The following is a 12,628-nucleotide window of genomic DNA, read 5'->3' on the forward strand; positions in this document are numbered from 1 at the left end:
ACGCTTAGACTATGGAGGTCAATCATTGCCAAGCTTGGCCTTGCTCACATGGACACCGCTGAGTGGCACCTTGCTGACTATGTCCATGAATGGTGGAACAAGCAAACTGACAACCGTGTCCCCAGCCGAAGCACATCGGCCTCCCTCACCATGCTTGTCTCTTGGACCATTTGGAACGAGCACAACGCCCGGGTGTTCCGGCACAAGTGCGCGCCGCCGCCTATCCTTCTTAACATCATCATGGACGAGGCAAAGCTTTGGGTTACTGCGGGTGCTAAAAGACTGAGATCTATTATCTTGCGTGAGTAATCGTCATGCCGTGTATGTGGATGTTATTGTAAAACTCTAATCTCTATTCCTCTCTTATTTAATAGATGAGGCAAATCTTTTGCCTCTATTTTCGAAAAAAAGAAAAAAAAACAACTTGGCGACTCTATCTGGATCTCCCAAGGCCACGCGGGAAGCTGCAGCATGTGCCATGGCCGTCTAGTTATCTGCTTGTTGGATCAATACTGGTATACGCGGTTTTTCGTGGCACTGGTATGGCCCATGACACGGTTTGTTAATCTCTGGTCCGTGTGGTGATACGCTCGATTCGATTGCCTGGGAACAAGTGGAGTGGTCGGTGCAGGTTGCCAGGCATCGGCGCTGAAAGAATTCCGGTACCCCGACGAGACGAGCTAGAAACTCTATGCTAGCAGTGCGTGCGCCAATAATCACTCGTTAAGAACAACGCTTATGACACTAGTAGCAAAAACGCTCTTATATTATGAGACATAGAGAGTACTAATTCTACCGTTCCATGTTAGAATTCTTACATGGTCTTCAATATATTAGAATGAGATAATTCCTACCACATGATTCGTTTTTTTCTTCTTCTTCTTCTTTGCGAGAAAATTTTCAATCTATTCATCTTCAATCATGGAAATACAATGAACACAAGAAATAATAAAAAATACATCCAGGCCCGTAGACCATCCCACGATGACTACAAGCACTGAAGCGAGCCGAAGGCGCGCCGCTGTCATCGCCCCCCTCTCACGGGAGCCGGGCAAAACTTGTTGTAGTAGACAGTCGGGAAGCCGTATGACACTAAGCCCATAGGACCAGCGCAGCAGAAAAGCAACCGCCGCCGATGAAGAGTAACGTAGATCGAAGGATCCAACCTGAAGAAACACAAACGTAGACGAACTATGACCAGATCCGAGCAAATCCACCAAAGACAAATCCGCCGGAGACGCACCTCCACACGCGCATCGACGATGCTAGACACACCACCGGAACGCGGACTAGGCGGGAGGAATCTTATTCCATTTTTAGGGAGTCGTTGCTGTCTCGTCTTCCTAAGCAGGACACGAACCCTAACAAAATTTAAAGAAATATCTAAAAACATAGCCCTCCCGTCGGCAAAGGTCGGGATCCAGCGAGCCATCATGGCCCTAAGGCCACCGGAGACGAGGCGGACCGGCGACGGTGTCGACGGGAGGCAGAGGAACCCTAAGCTTTTCTTGGGGAGGAGGCTCTTCTTCTTCTTCTTCTTCTTCTTCTTCTTCTTGTGTTTTATACACAATCCGTCACAAATTGAGTCGTTTTGTTTGAATTCCCGGTACATCAATTGTCATGTTCCAAACATGGCGGTACCATTTTTCCGTCGATCGACCATGGTAGTTCGTACGTGACTGTACGGACCAGCCTCACCGCGACTAAGACCTGTGACTAGCACCACCACCTCCGTTCTATCAATCAACTTCAACTTCTTCCGCTGCCAAGTTTGATTTCGATTCCTACGAAAAGTCGACCGCCGGCCGGCCGGTCGGGATCACCGAGGAGGAAGCGCCAACTCAAGACGCCCCAAGATAGCACTACTATAGTTTCAACGATTGGTTGGACAACACCAAACACAAGATGCGAAAGATAGTACTATAAATGCAATGATTGGTTAAATTAGACCAAACACAACTGATAAAGTTTTAATTTAATCGCTCACACGTAGACCATGCGTAGGGGGCATACGCACGTCCGTTCCTTGCAAAGCACGTACACCCAGCACAGTGGACGCATACGTGGCCGGAGGCGTGCCACTGGCTCGTCGCCGTCGACCTGGGACGGCCCGGAATTGGTTGGGTACTTGGGTTGATTGCATCGATCCGTCGCCGTCGATCCTACACGAAATTTGCCATTGCACGTACTTTTTGGTTGCACAAGTCCAAGCCATCTACAGCGGTATAGATCTACTTGCGTACTAGCTTGCTGGACGTCGTGGCGCCTTCGATGCAAAACATTGGAACCAACCTACCTGACAAATGCTAACTCAACAATGTTATTAAAAAACAGATGCCACTATGCTTACAGTCACTTGCAGTTACAGTTGGCCCGCGCCGGAAGAAAATGGCGACATATGTTGATTTTGGTGCCATCGCCGTGTAAATGTCGGTTTCTCTGCCGCGGGCGCTATTTGGAGCTTGGACTGAGAAGCTTCGCTTTAATCATTACTTACTTATCACCGGTTATTCCAACAAAGCGAATTGTAGTCCTTACTCCTCGGAAGTGATCTTCCCGCCGACAAGTAGATTAATTAGGGTAATTTCGCACTGTTTCGTGCACTGCTGAGCTCAGGCCACTGAAACGTTAACCGTATCACAACTATGTTAATCAAGCCAATGTTTAAACTAGCTATCTCCGGGGACAGAAAAGGTTGCAAAAAGGTTTCCAAATGATAATCCAGCATGGCAGCATGCATAGGAATGTATAGTACTATGTCCCTACCACATCTGTATGAGAAATCATGAACGGTCGGTCACTCGACGTACACTAGCTACAGACCAAGGACTGCAGGTCTAGTAGTACGACAGACCAGATCAGCTTCGGTTCAGACTCAATAATTTAGTGCTATCAACTTTGTGTCGCTAACTGCCTATTGTTAATGCTAGCTTGACAGGACTTGGGCATTCTCCGCCCTTTGTTTAATTTGACCAACAGTATGAGAAATTGAACGGATGACTCAAAGTTTATTCAGAACTTTGTCACGAGAGAGGTGCCCCTTCTAGATTTTTGGTGCATTATTTCGGTAAATATCAGGTTAACAAAGGTCCCATCTTAGTTTGTAAAATGTTAACAAGCACAACACGAGCTTGTTGTACTTCGTTATGTAGATCCATCCGAGAACTGTTTCACCGTAGCCTAGCATAAAAGATAGTGAGATGGCCCTTCGTTTATTTGCAAGAACGAAGTGGGAAACAAGTGGGAGAGGAGCAAGATGGTAAAAGATGTGGAGTGCAAACGAGTTGGACCGGCGAGTTACAGAAAACAACACAAAAGAAAGCGATGGATGCCCATCAAAAGGTACCAAAATGATACTACCACTGCTAATCCTGTGTACAGCACGCACGCCCGCCCAGTGCACGCATACGTGGCCGGAGCAGTGCTACTGGCCCATCTCTCGCCATCCTGCGTCGTCATCTTATCATCTCTCCGTGTTGGTACAGCTCGTGAGGGTACGGCCCTACTTGCTCTGGTCGCCTCGGCGCCTTCCATGCAAATTGGAACGAACCTACCTCACAAATGCTAATAACTCTTTTCTTTACTTATTAAGTACTCCTATAATATAAGTCGCAGGGAAAATTAAAGACAAATTAAATCTACTATGCTTACAGTCACTTGCACTTACAGTTGGCTTGCTTGCACCAATTGTTTTTCACGGAAGTGGACACGCACGGCACTGGTGTGTCGGTACTAGTGTGGCAACGGACAGCGACATATTGGAAGCGAATGGCTTGGCGACGTATGCTGATTTCGGTGTTATCGCCGCACAAATGTCGGTTTCTGCATGCCGCTGCTGCTATTTGGAGCTTTGGTGTGAGAACCTTCGTTGCAATATTCACCATCAGTTTCTCAGGAAAAGTTTGGTGTACTAGCCCATAGAGCATCTACACTAGACTTCTTAAACTGACCAGGCGGAGTGCTCGGTCAGTGTTCAGCATAAAGCCGTGACCTAACTGGGCTCCTCAAATCGGCCGTGGACGTCCGGGCTGACCAACGCCTCTCATACCCAGCCCAACTCTAGGGTGAATATTTTTTTTTTGAAAAGGATATGAGTAGCTTGTTTTATTTTCCTCTTCCTTTTGCTGCCAGTCACCTAATCCGGTTAAAAACTTGGTCTACTGAACAACATTGTCGTTGTCGGCCGGGGAACTCCACGGAGCTCAAGTTTACACGCGTAAACGCGTTGAGGGTTGCTGCTAACGACGCGTGGAGAAGATAGATTCGGTACCTAGCTTGTCCTCTTGTTCTCACAAGAATACGACAATGATTACTACAACTTTTGATGCTGAATAACGACTTGGCAACTCGATCTACATCTCCCAAGGCCACGCGGGAAGCTGCACCATGTGCCATGGCCGTTAGTTATCTGCTTGTTGGATCGACACAGTACTGGTAGACGCGCTTTTTTATGGGATTGATATGGCCTATGACACGGCTTGCTAGGCTCTGGTCCGTGTGATACTACGCTCGGTTGCCTTGGAACAAGTGTAGTGGTCGGTGCAGGGTGTACTTGCCAGGCATCGGCAATGAAAGAATTTCGGTACCCCGACGAAACGAGCTAGCAACTCTATGCTAGGCTGCAAGCAGAACAGCGCGTGTGACACTTATTACTCTACCGTTTCAAGTCAGAATTCCTACATGGTTTTCAATATTATAGAATGAGATAATTCCTACCACATTCTTCTTCTTCTTCTTCTTCTTCTTCTTCTTCTTCTTCTTCTTCTTCTTCTTCTTCTTCTGTTCTAGTACATAATCCCGGGACATGTTCTTCGTCACAAATCAAACCGTCTCGTTTGAATTCCCAGGACATCAATTGTCATGTTCCAAACATGCGGATATCATTTTTCCGTCAACCGACCATGGTAGTTCATACGTGACCGTACCGTACGGGTCGGCCTCATCCTGACCAATACCTGTGACTAGTACCACTACCTCCGTTCAATCAATCAACTTCAACTTGTTCCGCTGCCAAGTTTGATTTCGATTCCCAGCCGGCCGGTCAGTATTACCACGGAGGAGGCGCCAACACAAGATGCCCAAAGATAGCACTTCTACTATATACAATTGCAACGATTGGTTAAACTAGACCAAACATAACTGATAAAGTTTAATTTAATCGGCCACACGTAGACCATGCGTAGCGTATCCGTTCCTTGCACAGCACGTACGCCCAGCATACGTGCATGGCTGGAGGCGCGCGCAACTGGTTGGGTACTTGGGTTGATTGCATCGACCCGTCGCCGTCGATCCTACACGAAATTTGCGATTCCACGTACTTTGGTTGCACAAGTCCAAGCCATCTTATATATAGTGGACTACTTTTTAAACTACCTTGTCCCTGCCTGCAGCTTGCAAGTGTACAGCGGTCAGGTTTACTTGCGTACTTGCTGGACGTCGTGGCGCCTTCGATGCAAAACATTGGAACCAATGTGCTAACTCTCTTGTCTTATTGGAAAAAAAAAACAGTTGCTACCATGCTTACAGTCACTTGCAGTTACAGTTGACTAGGCTATTGCCAACGTCGTGTTGCACAATTGATTTGTTTTTTCTCTACTATACTTGCCATGGCGTACGGCTCGCACCGGAAGAAAATGGCGACATATGTTGATTTTGGTGCCATCGCCGTGTAATACATGTCGGTTTCTCTGCCGCGGGCGCCATATATTTGGAGCTTGGAGCGAGAAGCTTCGCTTTAATCATTACTTACTCATCGCCAGTTATTCCAACAAAGCGTAGTATAGTCCTCGAAAGTGATCCTCCCTACAAGTAGATAGATTAGGGTAATTTCGCACTTTTTCGTGCACTACTGACCTCAGGCCCACGACCAGTACTAGAGTAGCTTAACGTTAACTGTATCACGAGTTCACAACTATGTTAATAAAGCCAACGTTTAAACTAGCTAGCTCCAAGGACAGAAAAGGCTGCAAAAAGGTTTCCAAATGACAATCCAGCATGCTTGGGAATGCATAGTTCGTCCCTACTCCCTACCACATCAGTAAGAGAAATATTAACGGGCTCTTGGCGATCATGAAAATGAAAGGTCACACAACTTACACTAGTTGTGGTACAGACCAACAACTACAAGTCTAGTACGACAGACCAGACCAAGTTTGGTTCAGACTCAATAATTTACACTAGTAGAAAAACTACCTAATGTTCAACTCTTTAGTTCCGGTTTGCAAATGAACCGGCACTAATATGATCATTAGTCCCGGTTCGAACGGCTATGCATTAGTCCCAGTTCATTTGTGACATAAACCGGGACTAAGGGGATGGTGGCAGGCTGGCGTCAGGCCGGGGCCCCACGAGCCCCTTTAGTCCCCGTTTGTGACATAAACCGGGACTAAAGGGCCAACCTATAGTCCCGGTTTGTATCACAAACAGGGACTGAAGGGGTCTAACCTTTAGTCCCGGTTGGAGACATAAACCGGGACTAAAGGGCAATGTTCAGACTCTGCCTCCCCCCCCCCCCCTATCGCCTTTTCTGTTTAAAAAACACAAAAGAAACTGATAACAACTTCAAAAATTAAAATCCTTCGAGATGTAGTTATGTTACTACATCTAATAGTTAGGGAAATTTAAAAACATAAATTTGACATGTTTTGCAAAAAAGTGTTATGAAAAAGTAAAACGATCATATCTTTTGCATACGATGTAAAAAACATCTTACATTATGGGACGGAGGGAGTATGTTAATAAAGCCAACGTTTAAACTAGCTAGCTCCGAGGACAGAAAAGGCTGCAAAAAGGTTTCCAAGTTACAATCCAGCATGCTTGGGAATGCATAGTTCGTCCCTACCACATCAGTAAGAAAAATATTAACCGGCTCTTGGCGATCATGAAAGGTCACTCAACTTACACTAGCTGTGCTACAGACCAACGACTACAAGTCTAGTACGACAGACCAGACCAGCTTTGGTTCAGACTCAATAATTTAGTGCTAACAATCTTGTGTCACTTACTGCCTATTGTTAATGCTAGCTTTGACAGGACTCGCGCCCTTTGTTTAATTTCACCAACAGTACGAGAAATTGAACGGGTGACTCAAAGTTTATTCGCAACTTTATGACAAGAGAGGTGCCCCTTTCTAGATTCTTTGTTGCATTATCTGGGTAAATATCAGGTTAACAAAGTTCATGTCGTAATTTGTAATATGTTACTACTAACAAGCACGAGCTTTATTTGTTGTATTTCGTTCTGTAGATTCATTTCCGAGCTGTTCCACCGTAGCCTAGCAGAAAGATAGCGGGAGGTCCCTTCGTTTCTTTACAAGAACGAAAAAGATGCGCTGTGCAAAGTGCAAACGAATAGGATGGACGAGTTTCAGAAAACAACACAAAAGAAAGCGATGGATGCCCATCAAAGTCTCCACGCGTCGTAGGACTGACGGACATGGCGATCGAGATTCCGTGCCATGACGGCGACACAGTGAGTGCCATGCGATAGCTCGAGCTCAAGCTTCAAGCTCAACCGCTCCCACCAACGGCTATAACAACAGCCCAAATCAAGACCCGGATAAATACGCTATCGCCACTGTTCAAGAATTGATGTATCGGCCGATGCGCGGCATGCATTATCGGCAAGATATTGACCCGGGGGATGATCGATGATACAAGTCTTTGTCTCAGGACGTGCTTTGTGACCCAAGCTAAGCAGCTTGTTCAATGTTACCAAGATCATCATTGGTAGCCAAGCCTCAAAGAGGATCTGATGACGCGGTTCACAAACTGCTTTGGTGCTACTACGTCCGTCCAATCCCCTTAGTATTTTGTGCCAAATTTTGGCTATAAATTAATTAACAAAATGTTAATGCATGTCATAAAAAATAGTATAACTGAAAACTATATTCAAATATGAATCCAACCAACGATATATTCTTTATGAAACACATTAACATTTTACCATTTAAATATATGATCAAATTTTGGCACAAAACATGAAAGAATCCAATAAACCAGGAAGGAGGTATAGCTAGCGAACACTCTGCGTACATGTCATTATCGTCCGGGAACTCGATAGAGCTCGAGCCTACCTTGTTTGTTCGTCGTCCTCTTATTCTGACAAGAGCACGGCAATCCACATGAGCATTCGCAGCACCTCTTGTTCGTGTAGTAGCACCTTTTTACGTTGAATAAACGACCAAACGAGTCGATCTTGATCTCCCAGGCCACGCGGGAAGCCGCGACACATGTCATGGCCGTCTAGTTATCAGCACGCGGCAGGGAACAAGCTGGGGTCGGTGCAGCGGCCGGGTGCTTGCGAGGCATCGCAGCCCAAGAAATTTGGGACCCGACGTGACGAGGTACGTACGAGAATTTTGCGGGTAATTCTCGTCCCAGCGATTGTTTTTCCATCGAGCGATCCCTGTGTGTACGTGACCGTACGAGTCGGTCTCATCTCATCTCACTGCGACCAAGCTAGATCGCGGATGACCTGTGACTACTAGGAGTACATAGGATATGCCAAATCAATCAACTTGGTTCGGTTGCCAAGCTTGATTTCGACGACGAGAAAGTCCACCGGTAGCCGGCCACAGGGTTCACCGAGAGGCCAACACAACAAGATATTTCCTCCGTTCTAAAATAGATGACCCAACTTTATACTAAAGTTAGTATAAAGATGAATCATCTATTTTGAAACGGAGGGAGTACATGCCAAAAGGAAAACCCTCAAAAATGATATACACCAAAACAACTACCCCAAAAGGATACCAAAATACTCATCATGGATCGATGGCATGCGTACTGTCCAACGCCATAGGTTAAGTTCACTTTAATCGGTCAGACGTAATCGGTCACACGTAGACGTGAGTGGGAGGCATACGTCTGTCCGTTTCCATTTGCTGGTCGACCGACCGGGGACGGCGCGGCTTTGGTTGGAGTGGATACGTCGATCCATCCATCCGTCGCCGTCCATCCTACACGAAATCCGCCATTCCACGTACTTTTGGTCGCACAAGTCCAAAGCCATCCTACCTTCATGTATCATGTATGTAATGTATTTTTATACCTTATCTCTCGTCGTCACTACAGCTCGCGAGCGTGCAGGTGTACGTGGCTCTTGCCATGCAACTTGGAACGAACCTACCTGACAAATGCTAACTGGCTCATGCTTGATGTCACTTGCAGTTACAGTTGGATTAGTTGTCAACGACGTGCTGCACAAATGATTGTCTTTCACTGCTCAGGACGTAGTACAGCTCGCACTGGAAGTGGACACACACGGCGTTGGGGTAGCGACCCGGGTTAGCTGGGTGGTGTCGGCACTTGCGTGGGACTGAGGTGGCGACGGCTGCATATTGGAATGGAATGGCGACATATGTTGATTTTGGTGCCATCGCCGTGTAAATGTCTGGTTTCTGCCTCAGGCGCTATTTGAAGTTTGGACTCAGAAGCTTCGCAGTAATTGTTCTCTCACCATCACTTCGAAAAAAAGGGAACTTAGTGTAGTCCTCAGTCCTCGGAAAGTGATCTTCGCGACCAGTTGAGTAGGGTAATTCCGCATTGTCTCATTTACTACTTAGTTGAATGCCTCAGGGGTACGTTAAACATACTCCCTCTGTTTCTTTTTACTCTGCGTATAAGTTTTGGTCAAAGTCAAACTACACAAAACTTGACCAAATTTATATTAAAAAATATAAACATCTACGGTACTTAAACTATATAATATGAAAATATATTTGATGGTGCATCTGAAAAATGTTGATTTCATATTGTGAATGTTGATATTTTTTACTATAAAGTTAGTCAAACTATGCAAAGCTTGACTTTGACCAAACCTTATATGCAGACTAAAAAGAAACGGAGGGAGTATCAAGTATGTTTATCAAGCACACGACTAAGGGCATCTAACGCCGGGCGCCCCAAGCCGCCTTGAAACACCCAGGCGGTCCGCCCAATCACAGACCGATCATAAAAATCTGACCCAATCGGGCGCCTAGAACGGGTCTCAAACACCCGGGTTGATTGGCACCCCTCATATCTAGCCCAAATATGTAGAGGATATGAGGCGACCGTGCGTGTCCGCCACGTAGGATTTACGATGGGTCCCATCCGTAATCGCATGGAAAACCGGCGGTCGGACGAACGTTTCGTCTGTCACTGCAGCGTGAACGTCGTGTGGCGCTGCTTCGGCTCGTCGCCCGAGACCAAATCTGGCTATTTAAGCTTGCCGGCGTCACCCAATCCTAAGCCCATCCACCTCCCCCCTCTCCACGCCGCAACCCGAGCCCATCCGCCTCCTCTCCTTCGCTTTACCCAGGCTCTCCGGCATCGCCATGGTCTGGCCGAAGATCACCATGTACGCTATGCTCACGCTAGAGCGCCTGTATGAGATCACAGAGGAGATTCGGGCAAGGCGCGCCGCCCGCGTCGTTGCCGGGCTGCCTCCGGACTCGAGGAGCCGGAGGAGGAGGAGGAGGAGGAGGAGGAGGGAGAACAGCTGACGGAGCCGATGGAGATGGCGGATCCGGAGGAGGACGAGGCGGAGCAGCATGCTCCAGGCTTCAACATGAAAGACGTGAAGGCAGAGTTCGCCGTTGCCCAAGCCACGAATTAACAGACAAGTTTCAAAAAAGAAAAAGATTGGATGCCCATGAAGTCTCCACGCGTCGTAGGACTGACATGGCAATTGAGATTCCGCGCCAAGACAGCGACACAGTGACATGCGACGGGAATGGGATTGAGAGCGAGCACATGATGGGCCACGCATGCTCGCTCGCGCACGGTCCTCAAGCTCAACCGCGATAATGACCCTGTCGCACAGGAGAATAAAAAATCTGAGGCAGCACCTGCCGTCAAGTGCGCGCCCAAGCCAAGGCCCAACTAAGTACGCCACTGCTACTGTTTAAGAACTGGGCAGTGGTTGATTGATGGATCGATCCGTCGATGCGCGGCATTATTCGCAGAGAGATCTTGACCGGACGGACAATAGACAATACAAGTCTTTCTCCCGCTACGCGCTTTGTGACCCAAGCTTTGCAAACCTCCCTCCCTCCCTCCCTCCATGTTACCACCGAGATCTTCTGCTCGTTGCGTCCCTGCCATGGCAATGCTTTGCCTCCGATCTCCGTCAGTTTCCCAATACTAACACTGGTTCCATGGTGATTTGATCTCGCCTGATTGGCCGAAACCGGGTGCGATGGTACCACACAGGGGGGGCCACAAAGTACAGCCTTGAGACCTTGATGGTTTAACATTCCAAGTCAAGGTCTTCTTGCTCGCCCGCCCTTTCTTTGCTTCCGACGTGTAACGCGTCTCGCCTCTCGGGCACCACCACATCCTCCCATTATATTTGCAACCCATCCCTCTGCCCCAGCCCAATGGCAGAGCTGTCAAGCAACCGCGTGAGGCGCCACCAAGTTGCACCACGACGGCGACGCCGACGACGAGGAAGACGAGGATGTTTTTTTTTATTTGAACGGGATTAATTACGCCGCGCACTCCTCTTCGCTCTGAATTTTGCTCATCTCTCGACAGGCTAAATAAGATTATCCCTGATGGCATCATCGAAATAGTCCATCCTAGCTAGATAGTTGCACAGCTTTGATTCGTTAGAATAGAAAGAGCAGCTCGAGTGTTTGTCTGTAGATGTTGCTCCATTTCTGCGCTAGCTTGTTGCATAATAAAGAGAGCATTTAAGTGAGCGACGGTTAACGCGTCTTTCCAGCATTACTTGTTGTACTACCAGTACACAAGGAAAATATTATTCTTACGTAAAAGCTTTTCATAATATTAATAATCTATCTCTTATTTATTTTTTGTGAGAAAAGTCCATATAACCCCACTTTATATTTGAAGCCACTATCACTAGTAGAAAAGGGGGCATCAGTCCCGGTTCGTAAGGGCCTTTAGTCCCGGTTCTTGAACCAGGACTAAAGGGTCGTTACTAATGCCTCCCCCCTTTAGTCCCCGTTCAAACTGAAACCGGGACTAAAGGTCGCGGCAACGTGGAGCTCCACCTTTAGTCCCAGTTGGTAACACCAACCGGGACTAAAGGAAATTTTATGAGTTTTTTTCTTGAATTTTTTTGATTTTTTTTATTTTTAAATTTCTGAATTATTTTAACCTCTAATCTCTAATCACCACCCCTCATCACTGCTCAATTTATCCTCTAATCTCTAATCACCCCTCATCATTCCTAATCATCGAACTTCCCGAACGGTCACCATCCTCCCACTCCCCCAGCCTGAGCACGCTTAACTTCCGGGTTCTATTCTCCCTCGTTTCCAAGTCTGCACTTGTTGTTTTCCTGACAATAATAAGATGTCAATCCTATTAACCATCAGAAATTTTGCGTGAGCATGAAGTGATACATCACTGTTTGAGTTTGAAACTATTGTTTTAAAAAATAATAATTATTTAGTAACACTAATATTTCTTGAATAATTAGTTTGACCATTGTTTGACCACACTTTGACCAGATTTGACCAAAATTTAAAATAACTAAAATAATTATTTAGTAACACTAATATTCTAGAATAATTAGTTTGACCATTGTTTGACCACAGTTTGAAATTTTTTCCACTCTAGATCTTAAAAGCCCCGTAACTTTTCTCTGTTAGGTTTTTGAGGATTTTGAAAATGTT

This window comes from Triticum dicoccoides, chromosome 3B, assembly GCF_002162155.2.
Source record: "Triticum dicoccoides isolate Atlit2015 ecotype Zavitan chromosome 3B, WEW_v2.0, whole genome shotgun sequence".
In the NCBI taxonomy this organism is placed as follows: Eukaryota; Viridiplantae; Streptophyta; class Magnoliopsida; order Poales; family Poaceae; genus Triticum; species Triticum dicoccoides.